General features: G+C 46.1%; 1 protein-coding gene across 17 annotated transcripts in view; it reads left to right on the plus strand.

The window, feature by feature from the left end:
* Window positions 1-20,360, plus strand: part of plekha6 (pleckstrin homology domain containing A6) — a 341,146-nt gene that overhangs the window by 198,714 nt on the left and 122,072 nt on the right. Inside the window, exon 1 of one of the 17 annotated variants that reach the window (XM_043716435.2) lies at window positions 4,504-4,659. The exons of the other annotated variants lie outside the window; for them this stretch is intronic. The gene's annotated coding sequence lies outside the window, so the exon portion shown is untranslated. Of the gene's footprint in view, window positions 1-4,503; window positions 4,660-20,360 lie in introns of those variants that run through there. 17 annotated transcript variants of the gene reach the window in all.

Here is a 20,360-nt window from a genome sequence, read left to right on the forward strand (position 1 = left end):
AATAAATTGCAAGGGTCATTCTGAATCCTGATCAGTGATTACTTGTTTTTGATAGACTCAGAGCGTCATCCAGTTATACACAGGCACCCTAATCCCAGTATGTAAGCAGCAACTCTATAAGGTGACTCACTGACATCTGCTTATTACAGAGCAACAGTTAGACAGTGAAGTAACTCTTACTCTGCTGTATTATCTGAAGGAATGTTAAGTGATGATTATTCACTGCTTTAGAGATCACCAGCACCTTTCTTAATTTTTCAATATGATGAAGAGAATCAGAAAGAATTGTCTCTTGGTTGTGTTTGATGTGTGTGTCTGTGTGTGGATGGCTGTGTGTCAGTGTGTGTGTATGGGTGGCTGTGTTTCAGTGTGTGTGTGTCTGGGTGGCTGTGTGTCTGTGTATGAGTGGCTGTGTGTGGGTGACTGTGTGTGTGTGGCTGAGTGTCAGTGTGTGTGTGGGTGTCAGTGTGTGTTGGGGGGATGGCTGTGTGTCTGTTTGTGGGTGGCTGTGTGTTGGTAAGTGGGTGGCTGTGTGTCTGTTTGTGGGTGCCTGTGTGTCGGTATGTGGGTGGCTGTTTGTCAGTGTTTGGATGGCTGTGTGTCGGTGTGTAGGTGGCTGTGTGTTGGTGTGTGGGTGGCTGTTTGTCGGTGTTTGGATGGCTGTGTGTTGGTGTGTAGTTGTCTGTGTGTGTGGGTGGCTGTGTGTCAGTGTGTATGTCTGTGTGTGTGTGGGTGGCTGTGTGTCTGTGTGTGTGGCTGTGTGTGTGTGGGTGGCTGTGTGTCAGTGTGTGGGTGGCTGTGTGTCGGTATGTGGATGGCTGTGTGTCGGTTGGTAGGAGTCTGTGTGTGCGGATGGCTGTGTGTCGGTGTGTGTGGCTGTGTGTCAGTGTGTGGATGGCTGTGTGTCGGTGTGTAGGTGTCTGTGTGTGTGGGTGGCTGTGTGTTGGTGTGTGGGTGGCTGTGTGTCGGTGTGTAGGTGTCTGTGTGTGTGTCGGTGTGTGTGTGTGGGTGTCTGTGTGTGGATGGCTGTGTGTCTGTTTGTGGGTGGCTCTATGTGTGGGTATCTGTGTATCGGTGTGAGTGGCTGTGTGTCTGTGTGTGGATGGCTGTGTGTCTGTGTGTGGGTGGCTCTTTGTGTGGGTATCTGTGTGGCTGTGTGTGGGTGGCTGTGTGTGTGTGGGTGGCTGTGTGTCTGTGTGTGGATGGCTGTGTGTTTGTGTGTGTGGATGGCTGTGTCTCTGTGTGTGTGGATGGCTGTGTGTCTGTGTGTGGCTGTGTATCTGTGTGTGGGTGGCTGCGTGTGTGGGTGGTTGCGTCTCTGTGTGTGGGTGGCTGTGTGTGTGGGTGGCTGTGTCTCTGTGTGTGTGGATGGCTGTGTGTGTGGGTGTCTGTATGTCTGTGTATGGGTGGCTATGTGTCTGTGTGTGGGTGTGAGTCTGTGTGTCTGCATGCAAAGTGTGTATGAGCGTGTCTGGGTGTGTGGTGTGCATAAACCTGTGTGTCTCAATGTGTGATGTGTCAAAGTCTTGTGTAATGCGTGTGGCATCTACTATGTGTGGGTGTATCTGTGTGTATGGGTGTGTTTGTATGTATCTATGGTGTGTACGTGTGTCTGATGTGTGTTAATTATGGTGTTTATGGATATGTGAATGTGTGTTTCTGTTAGTTGTGTGTCTGACTGTGTGCATCTGATGTCTCTGTCTGATGTGTGTGTGTGTATGTTGACTCCTTGCCAAGCCAATGGAACAGAAGCCCTTGATGACCCCTTAATGTTTATGAACATTTTGTAATCTGATTACATAATATTGATAACAAGGTTATGTTTCGTAATAAAACAGTTGCCATCTTGTTTCACCTGCAGGGAAATTTCATTCCCTTACGTACTGTGCATTCATCAGTGTGTGGTTCATGCACACACCGGGGTGAATAGAAATCATTGGTTTTGACTGCACAATTGAGAAAGGTGTCCAGTTCAAATGTAACAAAGATAAATCAGTCACCATGTTTGCTCCAGAAAGTGCTCACTGTTTCTGGATGGATTATGAACAAGTGGCTATGTGTGTGCTTAGTTACAGAGGATGTAATGGGGCATGTCATCATTGAGCGCAACCATAGCCTTTCTGACTGTCAAAACATTTAGTCTTTTCTGTACATGTTCCTTCTTTAATTCATTCACAGCTATGTATTTTTGAAGTCACTATTCTGAATGTACCTCTTGAGATTTGGAATGGACTCCTCTCACAATTATCACCTTACTCTGGGCTCTAAGTGGAGGAGATGGTGTGTAGTATTATTGTCACTTGACCGTTCAATGCTCTGATGACACAGGCTCATGTCCCATTGCTCTAACTGGTGGAATTGAAAAACTACTCTTATTATTCACTGTACTTATACAAAAATATTTGGTACGCTAATGTCTTTTAGGGAGGGAAATCTCCCATCCTTGCCTAGTCTGGCCTACATGTGTCTCTAAATGTACAGCAATGTGGTTGACACATAATAGCCTTCTCAATTGGATGAGCAAACCACTCAGTTCGAAAACAGTTAGGCATCAAATCCACATTCGATGAAAGAATCTTAAAAGAATTCAAATTAGAAAGTTGACGTCCACAAGTTTGACACCCTTGTAACATCGAAACATATAAGATAGGAGCAGGAGGAGGCCATTTGGCCTTTGGATCCACTCCTCCATTCAATACGATCATGGATGATCCTCCAACTCAGGCCCCTGTTCTCACTTTCTCCCCATTTCCTTTGATCTCTTTAGTCCCAATAACTATGTCTACCTCCTTCTTGAGAACATTCAGTGTTTTGGCCCCAGCTGCTTACCGTGGCAAAGAATTCTACAGACTCTCTATTCTCTGGGTGAAGAAATTTCTCTTCATCTCAGTCCTAAATGGCCTACCCAAAATCCTTCGACTCTGACCCCTGGTTTTGCATTCTCTGCTCATCAGGAACATCCTCCTGCATTTTCATTGTCTAGTCTTGTTAGAATTTTATATGTTTTATAGGTTTAGCCTATGGGTTGAAAACTGATATGTGAATGTTGAAGTGTCATTGGATATCCACACTTGCATCTGTGGATATATTTTATATATTTTTATTACATAAATCTATGTTAGATTATGGATGTGATAGTCAAATTGACTTTTAATCCAGCTGGTTTGGGCTAATCCATAAAACCATAAGATCAAAGATCTAAGAACAGACATAGGCTATTGGCCCTTTGGGTCTCCACAGCCATTTGATCTTGGCTGATATGTTTCTCAACACCATTCATCTGTCATCTCCTCATAACACTTGATTGTCCTAGAAACCCATCTCCTTCACATTCTGATTTAGGGAAGGACTATCTCCCAACTTTCCTTGATCTGGCCTACATGTCACTCCACACGCGAATGGTGGCTCAGTGGTTAGTACTGCTGCCTCATAGTGCCAGGGACCCGGGTTTGACTCCTGCCTCACGCGACTGTGTGGAGATTACACATTCTTGCTGTGTCTGAATGGGCTTCCTCTGGGCGCTCTGGTTTCCTCCCACAGTCCAAAAGTTAGGGTGGATTGGCTGTGGGGTTATGGGGGAGGGGGGGTTGGGTCTTGGTAGGATGCTCTTTGGAGGGTTGGTGTGAACTTAGAAAAAGGCCCTTTAGTCTATCCCAAACTAAACTAGTCCTGCCTGCTCCTGGCCCACATCCCTCCAAGCTTTTCCTATTCATGTATCCATCTAAATGCCTTTTAAACTTTGTAATTATACCCACATCCACCACTTCCTCAGGTTGTTCACGCCACGTGCAAAGCTCCCTCCGAAAAAACTTGCTTATTATGTCTCTTTTAAATCTTTCTCCTCTCACCTTAAAAATGTGCCTCCTCATCTTGAAAATCCCCATCCTTGGGAAAAGACAACAACCATCAACTCTATCTATACCCCTCATCATTTTGTAATCTTCTATAAGGTCACCTCTCAACCTCCAACACTCCAGTGATAAAAGTCCCACCCTGTCGAGCCTTCCTTTATAACTCAACCCTTCCATACCTAGCAACATGGCCTGCGTCCACACTGCAGGGATTCTATAATCTGATCGACTTGGAAATTGCCCCATTAGTTCCACAGCAACAAATACAAGCCTTGCCAACAAAGCTCACAACATGTACAAGAATAATGCACAAAAGTTCAGTTCAAATCCTATAGCAATTTGAATTCTGATTTTCAAAACAGCTTCCCTTGTTAAAATGTAACCGTGAAACAATTAGATTGCGTAAAACATTCAGTCGAGCTTCTCCATCAGGGGCTTACATTCCGTTGTGACCAACCTGACTGAAAGTCTAAATCTCCTGTGAGCTGGTGAAGATGAGGCGGGGTCCTTGCGAAATGTTTACCGAAGCAAATTCTTCGAAGCAGTACGCAAAGAGTTAATCAGCAGCAGCAAGCTCTAAACTTGCTAATAATTGGCTCACTGTAACAGAGCGTGCTCAGAATGGCAGGTAGAGGGGTGTGTGAAAGAGAGCAGTTGGCTTGGAGCCCCGGTGTGTGAATCTGCAGTCCATATGCGAGGTGGGATTTTAGAAAGGAACGCGTTTGCGGATTTTGACAAGTGTCGATTGATGAAAGATAGGTCGTGTTGGAAGCTGCTGATTGCAGGGCGACCTGGAGCTGCACATTAGGTCAGTGAAGCCTGTTTTCCTTTAATACATGTGTGAATACCAGGTGTATTCAGATCTCTGTAGCACAGCCTGTCAGCTTCAATTCGCACCTGGCTGAAACTGTTTTAAAGCTGATTATGAATTACTTGAACTTTTGAAAGTTTAGTGTGGGAGGACCTGCAGCACTTTCAGCTGGCATGGTTCTACTCTGAGCAACCAACTCTTGTGTAACTGTGATCTGATTGCACCAAGTGGCAATGTGTTAGGTTTCTGGCTCTTATCATTCAAACACTACTTTGAAAGTGAGAGACAGATTTAGAAGGGATTTCAGGAGATAGTTAAGACAGGTAACCTCACAGCCTTAAAAAGTATTTGAATGAACACTTGAAGAGTCATAACATTCAAGTGTTAGAAAGTGTGCCTAATGTAGGTTTAGTGTCATTGTGACAGAACAGACTTGATGGGCCAAAGGGCCTCTTCTGTCCAAATGATTCTATGATTATATCTGAGATCTAGGATTGTAGAAATGGGAGGCACCGTGGCTGTTGCCTCATAGCGCTAAGGACCCGGATTCAATTCCAACCTAGGGTGACTGTCTGTGTGGAGTTTGTATGTTCTCCCCATGGATTTCCTTCTGGGTGCTCTGGTTTCCTCCCACAGTCCAAAGGTGTGCAGATTAGGTGGATTGGCCACAGGAAATTGTCCGTAGTGTCCAGGGATGTACAGGCTGGGTGTGTTAGCCATGGGAAATGCAGGGATGGAGTGGGTTAGAGTGGGATGCTTTTCGGAGGTATAGTGTTGATGGGTTGAATGGCCTGCTTCACACTGTAGGGGCTCAGTGGGTCAGGAATGGTATCAGGGCCAGAGGGCAGCACAGTGGGTTAACAGATCAGTATTTCATCGCTGGGATCTGAATAAAAACCAGATGGGATAGAAATGACTATCTGTGCCAACAGCTCAGATCTTAAATGAAACATGTCTGGCCAGCCTTAAGAGTAAACGGGGGCAGTTCTCTGTTGTTCCTGAACTGGCAGCAGAAAAAGTATTACTGATCTTGCACTGGAGTAGTAAAGCTTTGATGTTCTGAAGCAGAACAGTGTAGAATGGAGTGTTTTAATGGCACACTAGTTGGGAGTGCTTTCTGCTGACTGAGTGCAGAAAGCTGGAAAACATTTACTTAACGTTACTGATGTCCATCACCCTCTGAACTGAAAAACAAATTAGCAAATTACCAGTCTTCTGCTTGATTCACTGAAGTGAAAAATACCCATTTCTTTTTATTACTTATGCATTTAAAATAAACTCAGTTGCCTGATTGAGAACATGAATTTCTGTTCCATTATCGCCTAAACTAAAAGTGTCATTGAGAACGAATAGATTGTGGATGACAAAGTATAGCTTTGTTTGTGTGAGGCCAAGGAATGCAAACTGTTTGACTCAAGTTTCAATATTGCTGTTGGTCCATGTTTGGACTTGGGGAATAAAAACTGAAAGATTTGATTTTATATAGCACCTATCTCCACAACAGACATTTTGGATCACTTTACAGCCAGTGAAGCGATTTCTGAAGCAGTCACTGCTGTGATTTGGGTAACTGTGGCTCCCAGTTTGTGCATAGCAAGCTCCCGCAGGCAATGAGGACCAGTTAATCTGTTTTATTTTTGAGAAACTGGTTGAGGGATAAATATTGGCCACGAATTTTGTTTTTGTCTCTCCCAACAGCTGTGAATATTTTTCAGAATTCCCTTTTGCAAAAAGGCAATGGAAGCAAAGCTTTTTAATATTTTTAAGGCAGAGGTAGGTATGTTCTTGATGACCATGGGGATGAAAGATTATTGGGACATGCAGGAATATACAGTTGAGGTTAAAATCAGATCGGTCATGATCTAATTGAGGGATGGAGCAGATACAGAGGGCTGAATGGCCAACTTTTATTCTTTGTATGGATCCTGGGGAGAACTCCCTTGCTTCCTCTGGTGCAACTGAAACTTTTATGTTCCACCTGGGCACCTAGATAGGGACACTGGTCAATAAGACCCCACCTCCGACTCCCTCAGTACAGCTGGAGAATGGCAACGAAGATTTTTGTGCTCACTTTCCAGAGTGAGTATGACCAGAGCCAAAAAGTAACCCAGAGCCAAGAGCACTACCACCTGAGCCACAGCTAAATGAGGCTGTATGTGGCTGGGATGAGGGTAGTTTTCTGATCACACGTGAGAGTCTGAGTCCAAGACAGACTGGTCAAGGAGAAGGCAAAGTCAAGAACTGACTTCAGGTGTAGACCTCCATTGAAGCCTACTTGTTGCATGCATATTTACAACCATACGTGGTCATCTGAGATTGACTAGGTTCTGTGCTTGTTGTTACAATGTTACTTGCATGTGCTTCCCTTTTCAAATCCAGTTAAATTCTTATACATCATGCTTCTTATGCCATGTTGGAAGTAGCTCCATGACATCATGGACATCTGGTCGCCCTACTATGGGAAAGATACAGAGGCTTTGGAGAGGGTGCAAAGAAGGTTTACCAGGATGCTGCCTGGACTGGAGGGCTTGCCTTATGAAGAAAGGTTGAATAAGCTCGGACTTTTCTCTCTGGAGAGAAGGAGGAAGAGAGGAGACCTGATCAAGGTGTACAAAATAATGAGAGGAATAGATAGTCAATAGCCAGAGAGTTTTTCCCAGGGCAGGATTGACTGGTACGAGGAGTCATAGTTTGAAGATATTAGGAGGAAGGTATAAAGGAGGCATCAGAGGTAGGTTCTTTACACAGAGAGTTATGAATGCATGGAATGCATTGCCAGTTGAGGTGGTGGAAGCAGAGTCATTGGGGACATTTAAGCTACTGCTGGACATGCACAAAGATAGCAGTGAGTTGAAGGGTGCATAGTTTAAATTACTATATTTTACATTAGGATTAAACCTCGGCACAACATCGTGGGCCAAAGGGCCTGCTCTGTGCTGTACTTTTCTATGTTCTATCATCATAAGGTTGCTCTACGGTCCCAAAACCCCGCCTCACTGTTGTCTTTCGGAATGTATAATTCATTCCAGAGATTGCTTTATATTTCACACGCTGTGCTGTACAAATGCAGCTTCACATCGTTTGTTGGCATATTCATCGACAGAGGAGACCTTCTGGTGCATTGAGTTGCAACTGTAAGTGCTGAGTTTGCGTCCAGACCTGGCGCCTGAGGGCTGAAAGGTGTATTCAACTTAGGTTGTGTATTAACTGTGAATACATCCAATGGCAGAGGACAAGAGCAAGAGAGATTGCTGGTATGATAGAGAGAAAATGGGACCCTATGCTGTTACCATCCATGACTACAGGATGCTTGTAAAAGTACACTTTGGCACAGCTACTTGGATTTCTTAACTGAACTGTAAAGGACTCCAGCAATCACTGATTGAATTAGGGTTGCTCCCTGTTGTCATATTGTAGCCTTGCAACTTTCTGATAAAACTAGGAGAAAGTGAGGACTGCAGATGCTGGAGAGTCAGAGTCGAAAAGTATGGGGGCGCTGGAAAAGCACAGCTGGTCAGGCAGCATCTGAGGAGCAGGAGAATTGACGTTTTGGGCATAAGCCCTTCATCAGGAATGGGGGGGGGGGGGGGAAGAGGGCAGAGAGATAATTAGGGGGTTGGGGGTGGGCCTGAAATGTTGACTCTCCTGCTGCTCGGATGCTGCCTGACCCGCTGTGCTTTTCCAGCACCACACGTTTTGACTGTGATAAAACTATAGCAAGTGAGAGGCAGGTAATCAATGGACCCAGTACTGATACCATTCGCCTATCAACCATTTACATTTCACGATGTGGGGTAAGTCCCACTTAATAATTTCAGTTCATTTCGCCTCTGGAGTTTGGCAGAGGGACACAGGTAATTTTCCATTGTAATTCCTGATAGAACTATGCTTTCTCTAGCGTTTCTGAAGTCGCTGATTTGTCGTCTTTTACTTTTTCTGGAGGTTTTTGAAGCTATAGTGTGTGTGTGTGTGTGGTGTTAAAACACTATTGCATCAGCAACCCCAGTCATTGCAAATTAAGGGAAATCTGGATGTTTTTGCTGATGAAGCTCGCTATATGTTTATGGGGCTTGGAGAAAAGCTATGTGCAGTTTTGAAATGCTCGGTTGAAAAGCTGAGGCTTACAGTACAAACGTCTTGCTAATTCTGAAAAACAGCAACAAGATCAGATGAAGCTGCTGACGAAAGGTTAAGTGATATGCCACTTAGAGGGTGCTTGTGATGTAGTAGTGGTGGTGTCCCTGACTCTGAGCCAGGACACCCAGGTTCATGCGCCACCTGCTCCAAAGGTCTATGTGTCACCTAGGATGTAAAGTGCCAGTTGCAGCTTAGTTGGCAGAACGTTTGGTTAGAACGTTGTGGGATCCCCCTGTAAACATTTGAGCCTATATCTAATCTGGCTTTGCAGTACATTGCTGAGGGAGTGCTGCACTGTCTTAGATGCTACCTTTCAGATGAAGTGTTAAAGTAGACCCTTTCAACCTCTATACTTGTAAAAGACTTCTTGGCAGTATTTGAAGAACTTTGGTATTCTGGGCAATAGTTATCCATGACATAACTCAATGAAATGATGTTCTAATTATCAAAGTACTGTTCACGGCAGCTTGCTGTTGTGTTATATCTTGCAGCTAGTATGCAGTTTAACCTTAAGAGACATGCTTATGATATTATACAATATCATAGCACATGACCTCATGGTGTAAAGGTCTCAGACTCCATTTTAGTTGGGACCATTTGAAGCATGACATGCTGATGGAAGTGTATCTGAAGTAATTTAGTATTAGCCCAGATACTGAAATACTGTGGTTGTAATATATTTATATACCATGACTTGTAATAAATGTCTGTTGAATCCTTCAGTGCTATGATGCCCTCCTCTAGTTCTTATGTTACAGGAGCTAACACAAGTATTGTCTCACCTGGTTCAAATAGTCCGCTGAAGGTAAAAATCCACAACATTGTTAATCCACTTACTTTGTGCAAATTAGCTCCAAAATGAAGGCATAGCAGTGGTGAGACTGTGACTTTTCTTTTTGGAGTATTTCCAATGTGTAATTTTCTTCCAACATCTTCCTAAAGTACATCTGAGAAAGAAAAGAGGAAGGTTTTGAAACCTCTGACTGGAGCAGCACCAAGATTTGAGCGACTGGTGTTCATACTGATGGCAGCAGTTAAAGTAACAGCGTTTTCTGAGGACCTGAAGCTTTTGTTTGTTGGAAAGTACATCTTCCTGCAGAATATTAACACAAATCTACAATTCAGGCCAAATGACAAAGCAGTCATTGTGGGGAAGTTTCCCTGGATCATTGTTTGGGGTTTCAAACTATCACCAGAATCTGCCAACTCCATGTACCATGAGGAGATTGATTATGTGGGCACTGGGCAAACAGCCTACCACGTGCACTACAGTGCAGTTCGCGGGTGTCCTGGTCTCTGTATGTGAAATTCATCGCTCCAAATTACTTTTGAACTTCCTGAAAGCTGGTAAAAAGCAAATACAAGCTCCTTTGCACACCAAGATAAGGCAAATGGGAGTGAATTGTTCCCTTGCAGTCACGGAAGTTTGACAGGTATTTAGGTATGTAAAAACCGAAATAGCTGCGATGCTGTAAATTAGGAACAAAAACAGAAGTTGTTGGAAAAGCTCTGCAGGTCTGGCAGCAGCTGTGGAGAGAAATCAGAATTAACATTTCAGGCCCGGTGACCCTTCTTGGAACTGGTATGTGCCCTGTGTTTCTATCACAGAATCCCAGAAGGGTTAAGGTGCAGAAAGAGACCATTCAGCCGATCGTATTTACACTGGCTCAGTAAGTGAGCACCGTTACACAGTGTCTGCTTTCTCCCCACTCCCCCACTCATCATTTTATCTAAATCATTGACCATTGCTATCTTGAATGCCTCATTGACCCTACCTCCATCTCCCGTCCAGACTCTGCATTCCATGGCCTGACTTACTGTTATGTATTTCTCCTCACTTCATCCTTGCACTGTACATCTATGCCCTCTTGTTCCTAAAAAGGAAAGATCACTTCAGAGGGCTGTTATGAATCAATCCCATTGCTGTGGGTATGGAATCACATGTAGGTCAGACCAGGTAAGGTCAAGATGGATTTGTTTTTTCAAACAAATAATCAGCAATGGTTGGTTGCTACTAGAGAAGAGTTTCAGAACAGCTTTGATTGAGTTCAAATTTCACCATCTACCTTAACTTGGGAATTGAACCCATATCCGCGTGCATTTTGTATCAGTTATGCAAAACAGACAGTTGTCGTGAGCTGAGTTCAGTCAATTTAATTTATCTCTTGACCTAATGCATCCCCACATCTCTTTAGTCCCAGGTGCATCATTTTAATTTGAAGATTGCTGTATAGCCCATTCAATGGCCCTTTTCTTAGATGCAAACAATGACCTTGAAATAACTCCACAGAGGCCAGTATCCCATCACCAAGTCACCCTTTATTTACACACAGAGAGTCCTTGACACTGATCCAGCTCCCTCAGAGCCAGCTCTCAGAGTGATTAGAACCTCTGGAACTTCTGTTTATTATCTGATTGGACCGGGTCAACAGCCCCAGTCAGGGAACTCTACTCTATGAGATCTACCTGGCTGACCTCATTACAGGCTGAATGGATAGTAACACTTCAAAACAAGATGGAGCTGTCCTGAAACTAAAGTTGAATCACTGAGAGTGGCTGGATTCCATTCTAAGGCAATTATTGAAAATCCGAACTGTTGTAACAATTAATGAACTTGATGTGAGTCATGGATTCCTGTTCATTTGTAATATCAATATACATTCCCTGTATTTTTATTGGAGACTGAAGTAATCAAAATACTATGTTTGTTTACGCGTACATTATTTGTCTGGGTGTGAGTATTTCCTCAGATTCTGGTTTGACTGTAGGGGGAGACTATGTTTTAAATACTATCCCAGCATGCACTTCTCATCAATCCAAACTTACTTCCTGCCATCAGGTCATAGAGTTCTGCAGCATGGAGTCAGGCCTTTTGGCCCAAGCTGGTCTATGCTGACCCCATTTCCCTGCACTTGGCCCATATCCTTCTAATTATTTGTTGCACTCTTGTGTTGAGCTCTTCTCATGATAAATTTCTACATTCACCTTTTATAATAGGATCTAATTGTGTAAACCTGTAATGCTCTAATTAGTCCATCTGCTTGTGGTGGTACTGGCCTATCTCAGTTTTGTATTTCCCAGTCCTTCAGTCTGCATTGAACAGTAACTTATAAATATACATGCATCAGCAACGCAGAAACTAACTGATTTCTCTTTGCTTCATACCGCTCCTATTGTTGGGAAACAACCTATCCACTGATTCACAGTTGTAGCATGTTTGATTAGACGAGTTTAGGAGAGATTTCCACGCTTTGGTAGGTTTAAATATTAACCAGGTTATTATACATTAAGTAGTCTCATACAGAACTAGGTGTATTTTGCTAAAGCTATCCTGCTTTCCTCGCCAGTCTCTCTACCATGTGATCACGTCCATTGTCACAATGGGCAGTACTACTCACACTGTCCTCGACATTAACGCTTTCAAACCCTTATAAATTACACCAGTGAGCACAATACTATTACTCATAAAATCCCTACAGTGTGAAGACCGGCCACCCAGCCCATCAAATCCACACCAACCCTCTGAAGAGCATCCCACCCAGGCCCAGTCCCTACCCCATCCCTGCATTTCCCATGGCTAATCCATCTAGCCTGCACATCCCTGGAAGCTATGGGGCAATTTAGCATGGCCAGGCAACCTAACCTGCACACCTTTTGGACTGTGGGAGGAAACCAGAGTACCCAGAGGAAACCCACACAGACATGGGGAGAACAGGTGCCCAAGGGTGGAATCAAACCCAGGTCCTTAGTACTGTGCAGCAGCAGTGCTAACCATGCTGTCCATATTCCGTGCGATGTTACGTCCACGTATTTTAAATATGTGTTGGTCACTTTTAATGAAAAGCCCATTTTGGGGAAAATTTAGATGAGACATTTTCAAATAAGTATCCAAGAGGCTATCAATATAATTCAGTCACTGAGAAACCCAATGGGGAATTCAGAATAAATATCTTCACACAAAGAGGATTGAGAATGTGGAACTCATTCGGGAGTGAGCAATGGAGATCCATTCAGGCAGCATTTACAAGAGAAAGTGAGAACTGCAGATGCTGGAGATCAGAGCTGAAAAATGTGTTGCTGGAAAAGCGCAGCAGGTCAGGCAGCATCCAAGGAGCAGGAGAATCGACGTTTCGGGCATAAGCCCGTCTTCATTCCTGAAGAAGGGCTTATGCCCGAAACATCGATTCTCCTGCTCCTTGGATGCTGCCTGACCTGCTGTGCTTTTCCAGCAACACATTTTTCAGCATTTACAAGAGACAGGCTGTCGGGAAACATACAGGGGAAAGGGGAATGTCAGGTTGCAAGGCTGAATTGGATGTGGAAAGGTGGAACATAAACATCAGCATTGACTGATTTGGCCGAATGGTCTGCTTTTTGTGCTGTGTATGTGGTGTATTAGATTACTTGCAGTGTGGAAACAGGCCCTTCGGCCCAACAAGTCCACACCGCCCCGCCGAAGCGCAACCCACCCATACCCCTACATTTACCCCTTACCTAACACTACGGGCAATTTAGCATGGCCAATTCACCTGACCTGCACATCTTTGGACTGTGGGAGGAAACCGGAGCACCCGGAGGAAACCCACGCAGACACGGGGAGAACGTGCAAACTCCACACAGTCAGTCGCCTGAGTCGGGAATTAAACCCGGGTCTCTGGCGCTGTGAGGCAGCAGTGCTAACCACTGTGCCACCGTGCCACCCAGTCGGATTCAGGTCTTCTGACCCAATGTGTTTGTGCTGGCATTTTGAAAACCTATTCATGGACAGGAACTCCCCCAGTTCTGATAATGAGCAGTTTTTTTTTCAATATAATTTTGATTGAGGGAATAAACATTTGTCAGGATTCTAAGGTTAATCCCCATGTTTTTCATCAAAGTTGTGCCACGTGATCATCCCTGTACACCCAAGAATGTAGATGGAGTCTAGCTTTGACATCTTATTGGAAGACTATGCAGCACTCCCTCAGTCCTGCACTGGGGCTAGCTGAGGCTTTAGTGCTGATGTCCCTGATGTGGCACTCAAAGCAGCACCATATCTCCAGCGTTGGGAAAGCACACATTGAAAATGCTTTGTAAGTTTAAGCTTAATTTGTGCAGGTTGTATGTGCTGTGCTACCTGGCAGTGCTGGACACTAGTGCTTTATTACAGGAGCTATGCTTGCTTGCATTTCACCCATCTCTTAAATGTTTGGCCAGATAGGTGCAGTAAACAAAACAAAGCTCACACTTCCGTGAAAATAGAGTCGCAGGTAGATAGAATAGTGAAGAAGGTGTTTGGTGTGCTTTCCTGTATTGGTCAGAGCATTGACTACAGGAGTTGGGAGGTCATGTTGCGGCTGTACAGGACATTGGTTAGGCCACTGTTGGAATATTGCGCTTGGGTTGTTGGTGCTGTTTGTAAATGCCCAGGATTCTAGTGGGGTGGGCGAGTGGAAAAGGGAAGGTATGTCTCAGTGGTCACTGCTGGGTGTATTCGTTGTACTGTACTAACAAGGTAAAAACAATGACAGCAGATGCTGGAACCCAGATTCTGGATTAGTGGTGCTGGAAGAGCACAGCAGTTCAGGCAGCATCCAAGGAGCAACGAAATTGACGTTTCGGGCAAAAGCCCTTCATCAGGAATAAAGGCAGAGAGCCTGAAGCGTGGAGAGATAAGCTAGAGGAGGGTGGGGGTGGGGAGAAAGTAGCATAGAGTACAATAGGTGAGTGGGGGAGGGGATGAAGGTGATAGGTCAGGGAGGAGAGGGTGGAGTGGATAGGTGGAAAAGAAGATAGGCAGGTAGGACAAGTCATGGGGACAGTGCTGAGCTGGAAGTTTGGAACTAGGGTAAGGTGGAGGAAGGGGAAATGAGGAAACTGTTGAAGTCCACATTGATGCCCTGGGGTTGAAGTGTTCCGAGGCGGAAGATGAGGCGTTCTTCCTCCAGGCGTCTGGTGGTGAGGGAGCGGCGGTGAAGGAGGCCCAGAACCTCCATGTCCTCGGCAGAGTGGGAGGAGGAGTTGAAATGTTGGGCCATGGGACGGTGTGGTTGATTGGTGCAGGTGTCCTGGAGATGTTTCCTAAAGCGCTCTGCTAGGAGGCGCCCAGTCTCCCCAATGTAGAGGAGACCGCATCGGGAGCAACGGATACAAGAAATGATATTAGTGGATGTGCAAGTAAAACTTTGATGGATGTGGAAGGCTCCTTTAGGGCCTTGGATAGAGGTGAGGGAGGAGGTGTGGGCGCAGGTTTTACAGTTCCTGCGGTGGCAGGGGAAGGTGCCAGGATGGGAGGGTGGGTCGTAGGGGGGCGTGGACCTGACCAGGTAGTCACGGAGGGAACGGTCTTTGCGGAAGGCGGAAAGGGGTGGGTAGGGTAATATACCCCTGGTGGTGGGGTCTTTTTGGAGGTGGTGGAAATGACGGCGGATGATTTGGTTTATGTGAAGGTTGGTAGGGTGAAAGGTGAGCACCAGGGGCGTTCTATCATTGTTACGGTTGGAGGGGTGAGGTCAGAGGGTGGAGGTGTGGGATGTGGACGAGATGCATTGGAGGGCCTCTCCCCATCCCCACCCTCTTCTAGCTTATCTCTCCACGCTTCAGGCTCTCTGCCTTTATTCCTGATGAAGGGCTTTTGCCCGAAACGCCGATGTCGCTGCTCCTTGGATGCTGCTGTGCTCTTCCAGCACCCCTAATCCAGTACTGTACTAACAATCTATCATGAATTAATTATTAAAGTTGAAAATTCAGAAATGAGCATAATCTGAAAGTCACCTCTGTCAAAGTAAATGTCAGAGAAATTAATAATGAATGTTTAAAAGTCTGACTTGACAGTGATACTTTTTTTAGTGTGTAATTTATAAGGATGTTATATTTTGTGGCATGTTCTAAGGATAGGGGATAGGCAATTTAAAATTGCAATGAGGAGAAATTTCTTCACCCAGAGAGTGGTGAATCTGTGGAATTCTCTGAAAGTTGAGGTCAAAATATTGAATGTTTTCAGGATGGAATCAAAATATAGTTCTTAGGATTAAAGGGGGCAAAGGGTTCAGGGAGAAATTGGGAACATGGTATTGAGTTTGATGATCAGCAGGCTTGAAGGGCTGAATGACCTACTCCTTGTATTTTCTAAGCTTTCTTCTTTGACCAAAGTTGCTTTTTAATCATAGAATCCCTACAGTGCGGAAGCAGACCATAAGGTCCATTGAGTCCACATCAACCCCACCCAGACTTACCTTATCCCCATTATCACACATTTCCCCATGTCCAATCCACCTAGCCTGCGCATCCCTGGGTAGTATGGGTAATTTAGCATGTCCAATCCACCTAGTCTGCACATCCCTGGGTAGTATGGGTAATTTAGCATGTCCAATCCACCTAGTCTGCACATCCCTGGGTAGTATGGGTAATTTAGCATGTCCAATCCACCTAGCCTGCGCATCCCTGGGTAGTATGGGTAATTTAGCATGTCCAATCCACCTAGTCTGCACATCCCTGGGTAGTATGGATAATTTAGCTTATCCTATCCACCTAGCCTGCACATCCCTGGGTAGTATGGGTAATCTAGCTTATCCTATCCACCTAGCCTGCACATCCCTGGGTAGTATGGGTAATCTAGCTTATCCTATCCACCTAGCCTGTGCATCCCTGGGTAGTATGGGTAACTTAGCTTATCCTATCCACCTAGGCCCTTCGGCCCAACAAGTCCACACAGCCCCGCCGAAGCGCAACCCACCCATACCCCTACATTTACCCCTTACCTAACACTACGGACAATTTAGCATGGCCAATTCACCTGACCTGCACATCTTTGGACTGTGGGAGGAAACCGGAGCACCTGGAGGAAACCCACGCAGACACGGGGAGAATGTGCAAACTCCACACAGTCAGTCGCCTGAGGCGGGAATTGAACCCGGGTCTCTGGCGCTGTGAGGCAGCAGTGCTAACCACTGTGCCACCGTGCCGCCCACTTGTTTGCTTCTCAAGTGCTCTCCCACTCTGCCATATGTCTCTGAGACGTGGACCATCTACAGCAGACACCTAAAGGTGCTGGAGCAGTCCCACCAACGTAGCGTGTGCAAGATCCTTTGAATCCACTGGGAAGATAGACACACAAATATCAGCGTCCTCGATCAGGCCAACATCCCCAGCATCGCGGCACTGATCCCTCCATCGATCAGCTGCGATGGACTGGGCACGTCATCCGTATGACGGACAAGAGGCTCCCCAAGCAGGTGCTCTACTCCCAGCTCCGAAACGGCAGGCAAGCCCCAGATGGGACAGAGATTCAGGGATTCCCTTCAAGGCCTCACTGGGGAAGTGCGGCATTCCCATAGACACCTGGGAATCATTGGTCCAAGACTGTCCAAAGTGGAAGAAGAGCATCCGGGAAGGCACCGAGCATTTCAAGATTTGCCGTCAGGAAAAGGCATAAGCCAGGGGGAAGCAGCCAAAGGAGCTCACTCCCTCACTAAAACCCCACCCAACCCCCCGACCAAGACTGTCATCTGGCCCAAGTGTAACAGAGCCTATGGAAGCTGCATTGGACTGTACAGCCACCTACGGACTCACCCTGAGAGTCAGAGAGAGTCATCCTCATCTGCGAGGAACCGCCAGTGATGATGGTGCTTCCCATGTGGCCTTGAGTGGTCTGGGAGAGTGGGCATGTTGGATGGGCAGTGATAGATATGGGGTTGGCAGCTGAGAAAGTTCGCAGATCATGGAATGAAACCTCACCGGATTCGTCCCAACTAGAACTGACGACCCTGCACACAGGCAGGCTGCAAGACGGAGCTTTACGGTAACAGAGCAGTCTCTTTAGCAGATCGCTCACATTGAAGGAGCTTATGTCTCAGACCAACACGGGCTTATGAGTGTAAGTGGAAACAGCGTTTACAGTGGGGAGAGGGGTGGGAGAGGAATGTAAATAAAACAGTGCTTCAAACTTATCAGCACCGAAATCAAGTACATGCTAATCAGTGCTCTGAAAAGGAAAGAATTTTCTTCAGAACATAAAAGATGAAAGAAAATGTAAAACTACAAAGTGGAAATGTGTGGTATTTTAATTTAGATAATGCATTCCATGTCAGTCTGCGAACCTTGCACAGTGGAAGAGGGTTGACAATTGCTACAGAGTTCCTCAGTTTGCTGTGTGTGTTTATAATGAAAACAGTAACAGGCTGGTTTATTTGTTAGGATTCAGTCACCCATCAGGTACTAGTGTTATGAGAGGGGTGGTCAGTGCCTCAGTTGGCTGGTTAACTGGCTTATGATTCGGTTGAGGCATGATGACCCTCTGGTTAAACCACCACCAGCTCACACTGTCTCTCTCTCTCTCTTCCACCCGCCCTCACTGTCTCTCTCCGTCTCTCTCCCTCTCTCTCTCTCTTCTCCCTCCCTCCCTCCCTCCCCCTCTCTCTCCCTCTCCTTCTCTTTCTCCCTCTCTCTCTCTCCCTTCCCCTCTCTCTCTCTCGCTCTCTCTCTCCCCCTCCACCCTCCTTTTCATCTCCCACTCTCCTGCTCTCACTCTCTCTCCTCCCCTTTCTCTCTCTTTTTCTCTTTCTCTCTCTTTTTCTCTTTCTCTCTCTCTCTCTCTCTCTCTCTCTCTCTCTCTCTCTCTCTCTCTCTCTTTCATTAGAGAGCGGCCTTATGGTCCGGAAGGACTATGGTCAATTTATTATGAAGGAAGTAAGGTGGTAGAGAAAAAAATGTTCCCATCTAGGGAATTAGATTTCCAGAACTATTGCAGAAAAGTAACTGGATAAGGGAAGGTACAGTATGGGGCTTGGAATCATGAGGAGAGGAGAGGGACCGTGGTCCATAATGGGTAAGGAGGTGAGGGAATGGGCACAGGGCTAAAGGAACAGGAAGGACAGTATTGGTAAACAGATTATTAGGAGGAGCAGTATAGAGCTTAGAAGGGTATGAAGGTGAATACAGGGTCAGGAGATCGAAAGCCATGGATTTCTACTTGGGGAAGTCCTGACTAAAGAGGCTGTATGATTGGAGCAGTGATGAGTCCAAAAGCTATCAACCATATCTTCCAGTCTCCAGATCTTCAGTGTCTAAACATAGGTCTGAAAATGTACGTCGTGACCCTTGGAAGTTCTGATGCTTGGAGATAAATGGGAATTGACTGGCAAATTGAAACTTCCAATGGGAAATCCCCTGTTTGCTAGGAACCTATGTGAATGTCTAAGATGGTTGTGATATACCTAACCAGTTACCCAGCAAATATGAGGCATAAAACTCCTTGTCCAATTCCTGAGTCACTCTGTTACTGACACCCTTCCCCCAATTACTCATAAGACCTACCACTGTCAACCTCCCCAAACCCCTAAATAACTCCTAGGCAAAAGTGAGGACTGCAGATGCTGGAAACCAGAGTTTAGATCAGAGTGGTGCTGGAAAAACACAGCAGGTCAGGCAGCATCCGAGGAGCAGGAAAATCGACATTTTGAGCAAAAGCCCTTCATCAGGAATATAGGCAGGAAGCCTCCAGAGTGGAGAGATAAATGGGGGGGAAGGGGGGAGGGTGGAGCGGATGGGGAGAAAGTAGCAAAGAGTACAATAGGTGAATGGGGGTGGGGATAGAGGTGATAGGTCAGAGAGGAGGGTGAGGGTAGCAAAGAGTACAATAGGTGAATGGGGGTGGGGATGGAGGTGATAGGTCAGAGGGGAGGGTGGAGTGGAAGGTGGGAAGGGAGATTGGCAGGTAGGACAGGTCATGAGGATGGTGCTGAGCTGGAAGGTTGGAACTGGGGTAAGATGGGGGGAGGGGAAATGAGGAAACTGTTGAAGTCCACATTGATGCCCTGGGGTTGGAGTGTTCCGAGGCGGAAGATGAGGCGTTCTTCCTCCAGGCGTAGGGTGGTGAGGGAGCGGCGGTGGAGGAGGCCCAGGACCTGCATGTCCTTGGCAGAATGGGAGGGGGAGTTGAAATGTTGGGCCACAGGGCCACAGGGGTTCCACCCTCTGACCTATTACCCTCTTCCCCCCCCCCCCCCCCCCCCCCTCACCTCCCCCCTCCATTTATCTCTCCACCCTGGATGCTTCTTGTCTCTATTCCTGATGAAGGGCTTTTTCCCGAAACATTGATTTTCCTGCTCCTTGGATGCTGCCTGACCTGCTGTGCTTTTCCAGCACCACTCTGATCTAAACCCTAAATAACTCCTCACTATCCAATTACCACCCATGACCTGACTAGTCCCCACCAACCAACTAGGCCTGACTTGGCAACTCCTCATGACCTGATACGATCACCTACTGACCTAGCTGCCCACCTTATCCACATGCCTGTGGATAGCCTGTCCACTTAACAAACTTAACACCAACCCATCCACCCATCCTACCTCCCTGTCCTTGCAGTATCATTCACTGCTTTTAAAAGGGGGTTTGCCTGTCTCTCGTCTAGGTGACCCCTCACACTACCACGCCACACCAAATGCTATCAAGGGCAGGGACAAGGGCAGAAATTATGGCCCCCTGTGCTGTGCCTGGCCTGGCCCTGACCTTGAGCCCCGACCTTGAGCCCCTTGAGCACAGTGGCCCTTTCTCTGGACCCTGCCCTAACCCCTGGCAAT

The sequence above is a fragment of the Chiloscyllium plagiosum genome, unplaced genomic scaffold, assembly GCF_037043375.1.
Source record: "Chiloscyllium plagiosum isolate Xiang-an unplaced genomic scaffold, Cpla_swu_hap1 HiC_scaffold_26, whole genome shotgun sequence".
Classification (NCBI taxonomy): Eukaryota; Metazoa; Chordata; class Chondrichthyes; order Orectolobiformes; family Hemiscylliidae; genus Chiloscyllium; species Chiloscyllium plagiosum.